General features: G+C 32.4%; 1 protein-coding gene across 2 annotated transcripts in view; it reads left to right on the top strand.

Moving 5' to 3' along the window:
* Positions 1–13,655: 13,655 nt before the first annotated feature.
* The window catches only part of Syn2 (Syntrophin-like 2), a 94,348-nt gene continuing 92,585 nt past the window's right edge, over positions 13,656–15,418 (top strand). For both annotated transcript variants that reach the window (XM_036363440.2, XM_036363438.2), the window contains exon 1: positions 13,656–13,745. The gene's annotated coding sequence lies outside the window, so the exon portion shown is untranslated. The remainder of the gene's footprint in view (positions 13,746–15,418) is intronic.

Below are 15,418 nucleotides of genomic sequence, written 5' to 3'. Positions count from 1 at the left end.
GCTACAATGAGACCATTTTGAGGCGTTAAAAAGTCACGCTGGTGCATGCAAATTCCCATTACTTTCAGCGCTCTGGAAATAATAAAACAAAACAACAAAAGCAAAAGCAATGAACTAAAAACAATATCAACGAAAATCATTTAATGGCCTTTTAGCAAATGGCAACAAAAGCAACATTTTGTGTTTAATTTTGCGCGTATCCACCAACGTCAACATAGTTTAGTTCAGCGGTGCCGCAGCTCAGCTGCAGTGCACTGAGAAAAAAAAACGAAATTGTAATAAAATTAAAAATAAACCGTTTTATGCAGAGAGTATACCATAACTAGCAATTATTGGTAAGATGGTTTAAACAAGCCTCATCCGAAGGACTGAAAAATTCGAATAATTTTAATATTTACATAACACCTTTTTTGGTGAAATTTAATTTTTTTTACTATAAAACTTAATTACTATTGCCGTGGACTGATACTCCTTCTGTATCCAACTACAACAATCTACGAGCTTTCAATGACATATTTGTGGTAATGTTATATTGGGACTGACAAACTTCGCTAAAAATGTTCCGAAAAGAGGGTGGATATACAAGTGCTTAATAATATAGTGTTAAAAAATGTTTTACTTATTTTTCAAATGGGATCGGTTCTTTATATTTTCCGTAAAATTTTCCAATAACACTATAGAACTGGCACTGTTGGTGTAAGTTCCCTAATCGATATAGCCAGTGTGACATTATTTCACCCATATTCCCAAGACTAGATGTCATAGCAAGACCAATCTTCCAAGCTTTGAATTCGATTTATTGTGGACAGTCGACTCGGGTGACTCCGATTGAACTCCGAAGTAATAATGATGCCATGCTTGATCACTAAACATTAGAGTGTTGGCAATTTAAGTCAACATCATTTCAGGCTCATCCGGAATTATTTTGAGTATTTTTTGGTTGTTTACGTCGGTGAAAGCTTTTTTTGGCATTGACTGATTTCTTAGGTGTTCATAAGACTCTTACGGAGTTTAGATAACCACTTATGAAAGGTCGTTGGGACTAACTGATTTCATAATGAGTTTCCCACACTACATCGAAATATTGTTTAGTACTTTCCTTTTTATACCCTGAATATGGGTACATTAAGTTTGTCACAATGTTTATAACCCTAAGTATACGAGTATATAAATTATCAGTATTACAAGCTGAGTCAATTTGGCCACGTCCGTCTGTCTGTCCGTCTGTCTGTATATACGCGTACTAGTCCCTCAGTGTCTGTGATATCGATTTAAAATTTTGCACACGTCCTTTTCTCTCTAGGACTCTGTCGGACCCTCCAATATCTGGTAACTATAGCATATAGCTGGAATACTAACCGATTGCCCACACTCAAGCCTTTGTATGGAACCTTTTTATATTTGAAGTGCTATCTTTACGAAATTTGGCATGAATTATTGGTCAAAGCAAGGGTGCACTGACCAAAGAAATTGTTATGATCAGACTACTATAGCATATAGCTGTCTTACAAACTGAACGATCAAAATAAAGGTAAACATTTTCTTATGCCCTTTCATGCCATAAAAAAAACATCTGTGAAGGATATTATAGCCGCGGAGCAAGCGAAGCTAGCATTATTTCTTGTTTTCAAAACATCTTTGGCAACTCAGCCTTTTAAGAAAAAGACCAATCTGCATCGAACGTCACCAGCCTAATTTTTTCAATCTGAATGCAGAATGAAGCTTCAGTCCTTAGGTTTAAGTTAAGTAAAATAGTATCATCTTATATAATATAGGTCCTTCAACATATCAAAGAAAATGACACAACCAAAAATATTTACTAAACGCTTAAGAACCTCGCTATGAAAGAATATGAACAGAGAACTAATCGACCTTCATGGAGCTTCGAAAACACGTCATCGTGCTTAACATATGACGTCGTGATAGCCTCAGAAACAATCAAAAACATGAAATACTGACGTGTTATTTATAATATTAAAGAATACCAAATAAAAATATTAAATCTTATAAATTTTGTTCACAGTGCAATTAGTTAACCGAAGCGCACAACGCACCGTCATGACTGCTTACACTTCTTAAAATGCCATAAATTTCACTCAGTGTTGCATAAAAGTCGCATTTTACATTTACATTTTGTACATTTTGTATTACCATTTAAATTTTGAAATGTAACGAATAAAAGTCCACCAAAAAGCGGTAACGGCAAATACGCAGCGCCCAGCGAACAAAAGTTTGGTTGAGTGTCGGCGTTCGGACAAACTTTGCCTTTGTTAATGTGCATGAAAATTCCCATCAAAAACTTTGCTCAGCCATTCTAGCGGCGAAAGCCCTCATTTGGGGTTCGTCCCTGCCCGCTTGCGCTACAACAGCCAACAGCTGCTGAGCATAGTTACGCGTAGCATTGCCAAAAATACATTTGATTGTATTTTTACAGTATTACAGGTGAGTTTGTTGTCTTTTACGACTCAACCGTCGTGTAATCGTTGGCGCCCAGCAGCTGCCATGGCACCCAAATGGATCCACACTCATTCGATCTGACATTGAACGTGATCCTTCTGCCACACGCCATTGCTAAGGCTCCGAAGCAATCGTTTAAGGTAACATTGTCTCAACGCTTTTATTGGCATTTTGTGAACATTCTTGTATTTGTTGGTTGAGATATTTTTCTTGAAATATCCATACGGTTTTCGTGGTCCAATGCTTTTTATAGTTTTGCTGCAAAAGTATTTTTGCGCCTACTAAAAAGTGCATTTTGTGCTTTAGGCATTTCATTTTCTCAATGTTTGGATATTTTTATGCTTATTGGCGGCGTTTCAGCTGTAAAATTTTGTCGAAGAAAAGCTGTAAAAATCATTAATTTTTGTTTTCACTTTCGATTTTTCGCATTCAGGCGTAGTGTTCTTGAGTGGCCGCGCATACCGTTTAGCTTTAAATGTGCTTCAACCCCACGCCCGGTTTTCCAATCTGCCTGGGTGTCTGCTTATGATGTTGCTGTATCCTTTCGCATTCCTCGGCATTAACGGTACTCATTCTCATTTGTCAGTTAAATACGTGGGGTGTACTGCTCGATACTCTCTTTTAGCTGTATACATACATACATACGTATGTAAGCTTGAACGCGGCAGCACAAAGCACCAAATCGAGTTTGCAAATAAATGAAATTACTTTTCGGTCTAATGACCATCATCTGCTGATTTTATTATGTTTTTCTTACAGTAGTTTTCTTGTGTTAGATATCCTGTACTTCTGTTGTTGTCTACCCTGTACAAGTTGGCGTATTGTGACTTGTGAATTGAATGACGTGAAAAATCTGTGTAAAAACATATACACTTTTTGATCGTCTTATGTATTAAACGGAAATATAGAAAAAAATTTCAAAATGTATAAAAACTTAAGACTTAACATAAAATTTAACGGTTATAGAAGATTAATAATTTATAGGAAGGAAATTACTAATAATATTATAAATTAACAACGAAGCTTGTAATATATAGAAATGATCAGCATTATGACCTGACCTGTATACGTTATAAAGTCAGCCGGAAATTCGAAAATTTTTCAATCAGGTATATGGCGGCTAGGGGAATTATTGATCTGACTCAACTCCTTTTGAACGTACAGGACTCTCTGCGAATTTCTATAATATATCCCACAGATTGACCGATATTTTCGATGAAAAGTTCGCAATGGGAACTGTGGTCCACATACTCGGTATATGGGCGCTGAGTTAGTTTTACTACGATTTGGACAATTTTTGTTCATGAAATGGCACACCTCATTATATAAAGATTTATCCGGACACATTGATTGGTTCTTGAAGTAGGCGTGGTTTTCGTTTGATTTCGCAAATTTCCCATAGTAATATATGAAGATAATATTACATACCGAATTTGGTTGAAATCGATTAAATAGGTCTCGAGTAATGGGTTTTCACCAAAATGTGGGCCATGCCATGCCTATCGTTCAAAAATAACTTGGCCGCCTTTCCGTAACACCTCGGATGTAAAATTTTATGTCTCTGGCACATTTATTTATGGACTATCGCACTTTTAGCAGTTTTTAACAAAATCCATTTTCACAAGGTGAATTTGCTTATTATAGCTTAAATGGCTTAGGAGATATGTACGTTAAACTTATTAGAGGGCCTCCGCCCACTTTTTGAAGATTTTTAAACCACAAGTGCCCCTCGTCACTATAATTCTCTGCTACAAATTATAGTTTGAATGAGGTACCATCTAAATTATGTCCGGCAGATATACCCATGGTTTTATCAGCTGATTGGTGAATGGCATGACGCTCTGTCCTTCACCCAGTTACTGCTCAAGCATTATTTTCAATAACAAGCGCTTAACTCTATAATTATAAAAAGAGTTTTATTGAATTCATAATTCCAAAATTCCTGCCTATCACTAAATGTATATTACAACAGCTGTATTTATGTATATAAAAAAAAGTATATATTCTACAAATTATTTCATAAGCTGCGACAGTTATTTATTCAATAAGCTTGTATGCCATAATTTGTGGTCGCCTAACCGTCCACAATGCCAAATGAAATTGTAGTATTATTAATATGTTGTTAATATTCTAGAAAAGCATGGAATTCGCGAGACAACGTGTGACAGTGCCAACTATGCAAAAATGCGTTGCAATCTAAATAAATGCAAATATTTTGATTTATGCCAATAAAATGTGGCACAGAGCGGTATGACACATAAATATAGATATATATATATATATATAGCTAACAATATATGATTAATATAATGGTTGTATGGTTGCATTTTCATATGTATATGTATATAACTGTATAACTGTCCGTTTATTCTATTTAATTTTCGCGAATATTTGATTTTATATTGCTGGTATTTCAAAAATATATAAATAACTAGTTTCATATTCAACTTTGTATATATTTGTGGAAAATATTAGTATACTAGGTCGTTGAAAATTTAGTACATGCAAAGTTATAGTTTGCTAACAATAGTCATGTGATTTTAGACTCAATAATAATACATTGTCTAACTCATGCAAATATATTTGGTTTAGAGATCAGAGTTACACGTATGGGCGACCATATTTAATTAGTTTATTTGCATTCCTATGCCATTTAATGGGCTTATAAATGCGAAATGTTAGAGATTTGTAAATATATATATATATTGCTGATTTTAAATAGAAATTCGGCAGTACTCAATGCAAACATGCCTATAAATATGCAATACAAGCAAAACGAGTATAAAGAAAAGCTTCAAAATTATATGTAGTGTTAAATATTTTCAAAAGAAAGTATGAATAAACAGTATTAACGGGTTAATTTTCAACTGTTATAATGAGTTAATGGTTATCGTGTTAATTAGCAACATGCTGTGAAATTATTAAAAGCAACAAGATTATTCATAGAAAAAACGCGAATACGCGACGTATGAATTTCACTCGTTTTGTCATTTACTAAAATCATCACAAAAAAAAATTAAAATAAATATTTTTTAATATATAATCCTCAAATCAGTATTAGATATATAAAACTTGAAGCACATACAGTTTCGTAATAATTATAATTATCTAAACACGGTATTAGGCTAGTTTAGAACACTCAAAAATGACCTAACTCTGACAATTTTTTCTGGGAGTAGAGAAAATGGCATCGATATTATCTCTTTTAATCTATTTGTTCTGTTTATTTTTTATCTTCCAGCATTATTTGAGTGAATATGTCAAATATATTTGTTTCAACAATTACACAAATTAAATAATACTTTTCGGATCCTAATATATACTGTAAAAGCTTAAAGATCAATGTTTTAAAACTTTTGGACTGGCCTCACTTCTCATACTAATACAATATTTCATAGAGGTACTAATTGTCTCAAAAAGGCATAAGAAAAGTTTGAAAAAGTTAAAAATATCTTTTGTTTTTTGAAAGCATTATTCCAGGCTACAGATACAGTAACAGAATTCTTAACAGTAAAATTTTCTCGGCAATAGTTTTAAATGATTGGAGAGCATAAATAAAGTTTCGCACATGCAATGAAAACTCTCAAATACCAAGTTAAAAATGCTTCTTGAACATGTGTTAGTAAACAACATGCACGCAGGAGTTATTCGGTTTCTAAGTCAATACAAAAATATCTAGTTGCAAACGGTTCTATACTATTCGCGCTTCTCACTCACTTCACTTTTTGAGATATCGATCTGATATTTTGCACACGTTTCTTTCTCCACAAGAAGTTGTTCGTTTGTCGGTCCCACCGTTATCGGCTCACTATAGCATATAGCTGTCATACAAACTGAACGATTGGAATCCAGTTCTTGTGAGGAATCTTTTGAATTTGTGAAGGGTATTTAGCTTAAAATCTAAATCTTAAAAAATAAACAGAAATTTAAGGCACTGTAATTAATTTTTAGTTCCAAACTTGATTGAAATGATACTTATGTACAACTTTCTTTGAGCATATTCTACATAGTTAATGAAGTAAATATAGCTTATAAAATTTATTTTTCTTATGAAGAAATATTTTCCTAGTTAAAAGTAGTATATTCAGTTAAAAGCAGTTACGAATAATTAGAAACCAGTTAATATCAGTTGCAAAATTTCAAATTCAACATTTATATTTATTTTTTACTTTATAATTTGGAACCCTACTTTGAAATTGGAGCAAAACTTCCCCCTAATCATTACTTGCTTACATCATACTTTACATTCCATATGCAAACTAGAAAATTCTCAACAACTTCCGCATAAATATGTATATATTTATACTTTTACATATGCATATGTCACTCATACGCGCCGCAATCCACATTTACAGTGCAATTGCATTAAAATACTTATGCACATTTTCGCCACTAACACCACTTCACTGCCACAAGCTTTTCAAGCAATGCTAATTCAATTGATTTCGTGATTTATCGAAGCAGAGTTAATCCTGACACTAAAGCCGCAACGCAGTCAAACGTAATTAAATTTTTGTGTTGCACTTGGAATACCAGCTCATGCAACCGCATTTTCCACATTCACCCACATGTACATCTACTCGTTACTTGCTAAGTGCTCGTCTTCAGTGTGGAATTCTGTAACTACCAACTATCGACAACTAAATACATAACTTACAACAGCGCCAACAACAACAAGAAACCAATATTACCACAATTAACTAACATTTCGTGTAGCTGCCACAAACACACACGCACATACATAAGCATATGCACCAAGCAGCCAGCAGTTATCAACAAGCAAACAACTAAATAACCAAATGTGGCGCAAAGCATGCGAATAACGGTTGTGGCCTGTGCTTTAAAGCGCTTAAGCTGCGAAAGTGTGTTTGTAAATTGCGACTGTTATTATTTACGCTTGTATTTGTTGTTAGTTTTCGCTGTGTTTTTAGTTAACTTCATTATGTGGCAAGCAAAAATCTCCATTACGCTTACATAATTATTCACTTATGATTTAGAAAAGCTATACAATTATTTATAAGCACTTATATACTTGATTTTAGTTTGATTGTGGCACCGTGCTTGCAATTATTGGATTATTTCATAAATTCGTAAAATATTGTTGTATATTTTAGTTCAATAATGACTCTTGAGATTGCTCATTTAATTATGTGTATTTGTAAAAACACACAAAAAAGCCAAAAAAATTTTGCATAATAAACGCAGAAATTAATAAAATTTTAATATTAATACAAGTATAGGTATATAACGGAATACAAAGAGCTTCATTATTATAATTATGTTAAGTGACAAGCAAATCCCTTATATGAAGTTGATTTGTATATCTAGGCCAATTAATGTTACTATTTAACCAATTTTATTGAACAGGGTATATTAAATATGCCGCGAAGTTTGTAACACGCAGAAAGAAACGTCGAAGACCCTATAAAGTCTATATGTATATATTGTACATATCCGGCTACATATACGCCAACTAGTCCGTCAGTTTTTTGGTTATCGATATGAAATTTTGTACACATCTTTTTTTTTGTATTTTCTACTTTATTGATAATAGAACAACATAAAAATTTTCTTCTCCTCAACTAATCAATTGATTAAACCCATCTAGATTAGTAATTTAAGCACATAGTGAAATGAACCCAATGCAAGAAGAACTTAATTTTTGGCGAAAAAGACATTTGTGTAGAATTTATACAAGATAGAACCAAACTCATTAGATAACCACATGTGCACCGGAGTAGACCTGATGTGATTTTTTTATGTTTCTGAAACTCAAATAGAATTAAATGAGTGTGTATATAATCAAAAGAAATCGCCATAGTATGAAATATGGGATTCATATTTCGAATTCATACCATGTCTATTAGGCTTTTTGAAGGTTAAAATTGATGTAAAAAGATTGTCCAATAATAAATTACGCTAATTCGAATAAAGCAAACGTGAATTTACAAATTATTAGTCTATTGTTATTTTGGTTTTAAAATTCGTGAAAATAAAAAAATAACTTACCTAATTTTTTATCAGACCTAAAACTCCTATGTTATATTGGTCTCTTAAAACATAGTTTGAACAAGCAAGGAAGGGAACTACGTTCGGGTGTAACCGAACTTTTTATACTCTCGCAACTTGCAAAGATCAAAGCCTGAGAAACAGCTTCAGGTGGTGGCAAGACTTGAAACAGTATTCCCGTTATTTCAACCATTCTTTCTGAATTTAATTATATCATGTCATATTGACCGATAGATGCGGTATAAAGTAAACCGGAAGTTCGAAAATATTTATGTTAGTTATATGGAAGCTAAGAGAAGTGTTCACCCGATTTTATCCATTTTTACCACAAGCTATAGTCCGATTACGACAATTTTTAGGCGTAATATTAAATACACTATTTGTGTAAAGTTTTACTCTAATAACTATATTGATGTTTCATTTATATACTCTAAAGTGAAAAAATCAGAAGGAATTTACTAGTTTGTTATATATAAAATAGGCGCGGTTGTCAACCGATTTCACCCGTATATTTTATAGGAGTACAATACTAACAATTGGATAACTGCATGCACTAAATTTTGTTAAAATTGGTTAATTAGTTTCTGAGATATAAGATTTAATCTAAAAGTGGGCGGTGCCACGCCCATAGTGCAATTTTAGTCGGGCTCCCATAAAGCGCTATACTGCCAACCTTTTCTATTTGGAAAGATATTTTCATGAAATCTCATACAAACTGACCGATCGAAATCAAGTACTTGTGTGGGAACTTTTTCATTTGTGTCATTGTTTTTTTTAGCTTTAAGAGTAAGTTCTGGAGCAAAGAAATAAACACAAAACTACAACTGCAGTTTTTGATACTAACTTTTGGCTATTGCCAGGTTCCATTAAGGTTAATCACATTGACTGGGCTGATAGTTCGATGTTTCTCGTGTAAATAAATCTCTCTTAACGGCTTTTTAAGATTCTTTAATTTTATAACTCTTGCCAAAACACATAATTATAAGAAAAGTATTTTTTTCACACAATTCATTAAAAATTATGATGGTCAACGGAAAAATATAATAAAAATGATACTTTCTCATCTTACAAACCTGACTACATGATTGTTTTATTCTTAGCTTAATGTAAAAACACGCAAAAGAGGGAAAGGTATTCAAATTTACTTATGTGAAATAATAAATATTGTTATCTATATTAAATCAGTTCTACACACCTAACTAACTCATAACCTCTATTGAATAATACAATCTAAGAAAACTCCGAACAGCGCTTTCTCTAAGTAGAATCAGTGGCCTAAGCTAAGATCTTCATTTATGAAATTAATTAATTATATATTCTAGCAATAATTTAGTTCAAATTTCGTAAATATTTTTCATATAACGCTCTTTATCTTAACACTAACTAGGCAACATCAAGCAATCTAAATACACCATATAATACGTATATAATATTACATGTACTTAGTACTGCCATAAGTTCTGTTACAAGCTAAGACCGTTATAAAATACCAATAAAACCAGAAATATTGCTTCTAAGCCACTGTTGGGTGGTTTCTGCCTTTTGTGCTGGAGCAGAATCATGCTAGAAGATCCAATGATGTCCATCAAGAAAGTATAGCTTAACTGTTTTAGTACCCCTTCTAAAACATCCTGTTGAGAGACTTTTTCTTCAATATTAAATTTTTTTTGTTCTAAATTTCTGAAGTTTTGAAATTCTCATTTCGATATTCTTTTATTTCTCTCTCATTACTTATAACGAATTTAGAATAGGAATTTAATTAGTATTGGATTTATTACTTTGTAGCAATTCGTTGCATTACATTTAACCTTTGAAAACGTGGAAAGAATGCAGTTACCTTGACTTACCACTTGTCGAAATGCACTTGCAACATTAATGGCTGTTGCACTTAAATTGGTTAACATTTTTTACATATGCTCAATTAGTGGTGATTCGCGGCTGTAATTGGTTGGCAGCAATCAAAGGCACATGCGAGCAAATTTACACACCGACACAGTGCATACAAGTATATAATGAAAGTATATATGGTAGAGTGGGTCAAAAAAACGAATGTTTTTTTTCGTTTCATACTCTGAAAAATTGGTTGATAGACACCTCTAAGAAAAGCTCTCTAAGTATGAGCTCTTAATTGTAACTAGCCTAACGGATTTCCATATTTTTGTATTATCAGATAAAAATTTTTTTTTTTTTTTTAATTTTTTTTTTTTGTTTTTCATGGAGATCCTTTCTTAGAGGTGTCTATAAAGAATTTTTTCAGAGTACGAAGCGAAAAAAAACATTTGTTTTTTGACCCACCTTAATAATATTTTGGGCGAAAGCATTTGCGTATGTGTGTGTGCATGCAGCGCTTTCGCATTTACGAAACTGTGAAAGTAGCTTTTCACTTGATGGCGGTTTAAAAGCTTTATGTGGTCGCTGTGGTGTTACGAGATGTTGCTTTTAAACTGAATATAGTATATCTACATACTCGTACATATAAAGACTTATCATATATATATATATATATATATATGTAATTACGGTACATACATTACAGTATATATATTTTTTTGTGGAAAAAGGCACTTAAATACGAAATGAGTTTGCAAGTCGCGCTTGAGTTAATTAGCTCACTCTAGACGCATTGTAGCGAAAGAAAAAATCTTATAATTAATTTAAAATGAGCTTTGGTAGCTTAAAATATTAAATTAAGAACTAAGAAAAAATATGTGTATCGAAAACTATTTATCGTAGGCTCAGAATACCATACAATTATGTCTTTAAGTCAAGTGTCTAAAGAAAAGTTTTCGAAATAATTTCAAAAGTTGTATAAAGTTATTCATTATATTTTTCACCGAAAAAGTTCATTAAACGCCGCCAAATACAATAAGCCTTTATGATACCAAAGACTCAAATTATAAATCATACTAAGAAAAGCTTATGATATTATTGATCAACTCGTTGCGCAAAGATCTAGTAATATAATACATTTCGTATCCTGTTGAGGCCAAAGATAGTTCCAGCACATGCTTTCCATTTTCCGCCACTAAAATCGTTTATCATGCTTACATTAAGAGCCAAATCAGTAATGCGAGATTCAAAAGAAAGTTTGGAAAGGCTTTTTTAGCTATTTTTCGTATCAGGATTATGTAAGAGGTACTAAGTTCTTGAACTAAATGATAACTCGACGTTCTAAGACAGGATTACATACTCTCAGACGCAATGAGAATTAAAAGTGTTGTTTTAACAGTACAGTCTAACGAACTGTTTCGACAACCCAACCATAACTTTGGAAAACCTGAACTGGCACTTGAACTTGAATATTATATTAGAAAAATTTTAGTTTTTTTTTGAAATTTCTTTCATAAATCCGCAAGAAGCTCCAATACCCTTCACAGATGATTTTCTTGTAGTATAAATAAGTATAGTAGTAAAAAGAATTTTATTTTGATTTTTATCGGTGAGTTTGATTGAAGTATGCTATAGTTGTCCGATCTAAATAATTTTTTCGGAGATTGTAGCGATGTTTTAGAAAAAAAACTGCACTAAATTTCAGTAAGATACCTCGGCAAATAAAAAAAATTACTATACCAGGACTTGAGTTTGATCGGTAAGTTTATACGACAGCTATATGCTATAGTGGTCCGATATCGGCGGTTCGGACAACTAAGTAGGTTCTTGACAAGAAACGAACGTGCACAAACTTTCAGATCGATATCTCAAAAACTGTAGTTCGCATATATATAGACGGACGTGGCTAAATCGGCTCAACTCGTCACGCCTATCATTTGTTATATTATATATATACTTGGTAAGTTCTCCGGAGTTTGGTTTGGGTGTTACAAACATCGTGGCAAACTTAATATACAAGTACTCTGTTCTGGGTATAAAAATCGAGACTATATATTTGAGACATTACTAATTTGTATATAATTATTTGTCTCTCTCTTTCCTCCAAAGCTTCGTAGTTGTTCCTTTTCACCATTATTTTTCCTTCCATAATAATAAATATTTCAGCTCACACTTCGTATATACATCATTATGATAATTTTTCATCAAATACAACAACACTTCAAAAAGCTGCCACGAAACTATTAAAGTAACCTCACGAGCACTTGGGTTACTACTTTAACTCTATGGATGCTCTTTCTTATATATTTATCTTCATACTAACTTTTCTACTAGACAGTCAAAATTGCAGCAAAGCGGAAAGTTATCATAATAGTTGACTGACATTCCAAAGTTTTTTTCTATATTCTGCAGAAGAATTCGTATTTTGACAGCGACAATCAAATGAAGCATTAACTTGTGGGTAGAGTAGAATACAATATTAAAGGCATGATTCTACACTCATTTCTTTTCTACTGAATATTACGCGCTTAATTGCATTGTTTGGACGGAAAATAGAAAAAGAAATATGAAGTGACATAAATGTTTTCGTACGAAAACTTTATTAGGCATACACACACTAATGTTATTAACAGATTTAATTAACGCTTATTGTAGAACGTGGTGCATGTGATAATTGATTAAAAATTACTTGGTAATAATGGTGTTCCTAAGACTCATCTTGTGTCTATAAGTATCAATAATTATATGTATGTATGTATGTCCGTGAGTGTGTTATGTTAATTGCTTTAAAAGAGTAAAGAAAAATTTGCGTGAAATTTCATGTAAACATGCACACACACTGACATTGCAAGAACAGGTGAGCTCTGTGTTTAATAGTTTTTGATAGAATTTCCTTTTTTTTTGGTTTCATTCTAATATGTAAAAATAGATATATTAAGTTATTTTTATTATTTTTAGTTATTCAATGCATGCATTGGTTGCAATTTATTATAATTTTTAAGTCATAAGTTATAATTTATATTTAAATTTACAACAAGCGCCTAGTTTCAAAACTTCAACATTTATATATTAATATAATATAAAGAAGAAACCACCTCAACAAACTTCTCTTTAGTGTCAATAGTCTAATATTCAGAAGTATACATTAAAGAAGAAATAATATTCGAAAACTTTGGTTAGAAAACTATAATTTCGTTGCAGCTTTTATTTTCCACATTTGTGCAAACAATTTTAGAGTGAAAAATTTTAAAGTGAGGGAATTATTTTCCTGTTATATAAATCTAATACGCACTTCACAATATATAGATATGTGATTTAGAAATCTGTATATTTAAATTTTTACTTGTTTATTTTTTGGATTGTTAATCAATGACAATGGACTTAGCCATTTGAGAAATTGGAAACTAATGTGTGATGGCCGGGAAGGGAAAAGAAAGAACGCCAAACAGGTTTTGAACTATTAAAATTCAAAAAATATATAAAGTAATAGTTCTTATGTAAAATATTATTTTAACACCCAAAAATAATTATGTTGTGCTTGAGTGGCATAGTGGTAAAGTTTATTAAACTCTTGCAACATGTTAGTACAGAATACAAGTATAACGGTGGTTTGTGTCACCTCTAACTAATCGAGTTAGATATCGGGTTACATATACATAATTGATCAGGATGAAGAGACGAGTTGAAATCAGGGTGACTGTCTGTCCGTCTGTACAAACTGTAATTTGAGTCTATATTGAGATAGCTTGAGGAAACTTGGCTACATGATTCTTGGTACCATAAGACGGTTGATATTGTAGATGGGTGTAATTTACGGTTACACCCGATCTTAGCCCCTCCTAACTTGTTTTTAAATTATATTGTTATTTTTTCAAATTCATCGATAAAATGTTTTTATTATATATTGATGGGGTTGGAAGATAATATTAAGATAATGACGATAGACGCCATGGGATGGGATCCAGAGCAATTTTTGTACTGCGAAACTTTTGATATTTTCTGAACTTTATTCATATTATTAATATTTACTATTCACACCCATGTTTGATTGTAAAAGGTGAACAGCTAAGTAGTTAAGTTTTTCAATATTTTTGTAACTTGATAGAAAGTGGTTATAAAATGGTTAGAAAACAATTTTTTTATTTCTTTACTAAGTAAACACGGCATTTTCTTAATCCATGATTGCATTTTTTTAGAAGCGCTATAGTATGGACCGCTGCTTTATATTCGTTTATGCTTAGTCTTAAAGGCCTTACAAGTGAAATTCAATAAACTATGAAGCGCAATTGCGATAATTAGTTTTAATGTAAAGCGTTAAAAAAATTTATTACATTTTATGTAGTTTTTCCTGCAGCAAGTGGGAGCTACAAAAACAAAAAAACACTTCTCCTACCAATAAATTACTTTGACCAACACGTTGCTTTTATTTAAATTATTTACTCATTATTTTCTATATACTTCAATGACTTCGCATTGACAAAGTCTTAGTTTAAATATACTACAGGGCATTTCGCGTTTTTTAAAACAAAATTCTCAAAAAAAAAATATGACCACTTCTCTGGCTTCTCCAATATCCACAGTGCTGTACAATTAACTGAGCATTTTCTGCGCATAAATCAATTACTTTTCAAGCGGCGCCATTGAAAGGCCAGCAAAGCTGTAAACTACGACACCGCGTTCAAAAGGACACTACCGACCTTCCGCGCGCCGCTCACTATTTACCCTCTCACTTCCCTTACAAAGCGCACTGTTTCCTTCGAAAGTTACAGCTTGGCCAAGCAAAGTTGGTGCGAAAAGCGTAAGCGCGTAAAAATGTAAAGGAGGCAAAAGAATAAATACGCTAAACAAATGAAATAAAAGCACAATGTAAAATACAGCAATTTATCGCTAACAGCGCAAAATTGTTGCAGCAATTCACGCAATTGTTGCGACGCGTTGCGCACAGGACGGACACGGCCTGCCATTGGCGACAGCGCCATTAATAAACGCAATGAAAAGCGGCAAATGAATTAAAACTACTGAAAGCCCAGCAAATAGGGAAGTGCGAAAAGTTGAACGTTCGAAAAAAAAAGAAACAACAACTACATCTTCTTTTTTACTTCAGTTCGTTCAGTTTTCAGTT

This window comes from Bactrocera oleae, chromosome 4 (assembly GCF_042242935.1).
Source record: "Bactrocera oleae isolate idBacOlea1 chromosome 4, idBacOlea1, whole genome shotgun sequence".
Classification (NCBI taxonomy): Eukaryota; Metazoa; Arthropoda; class Insecta; order Diptera; family Tephritidae; genus Bactrocera; species Bactrocera oleae.
This window is presented reverse-complemented; position numbering and strand designations above follow the sequence as displayed.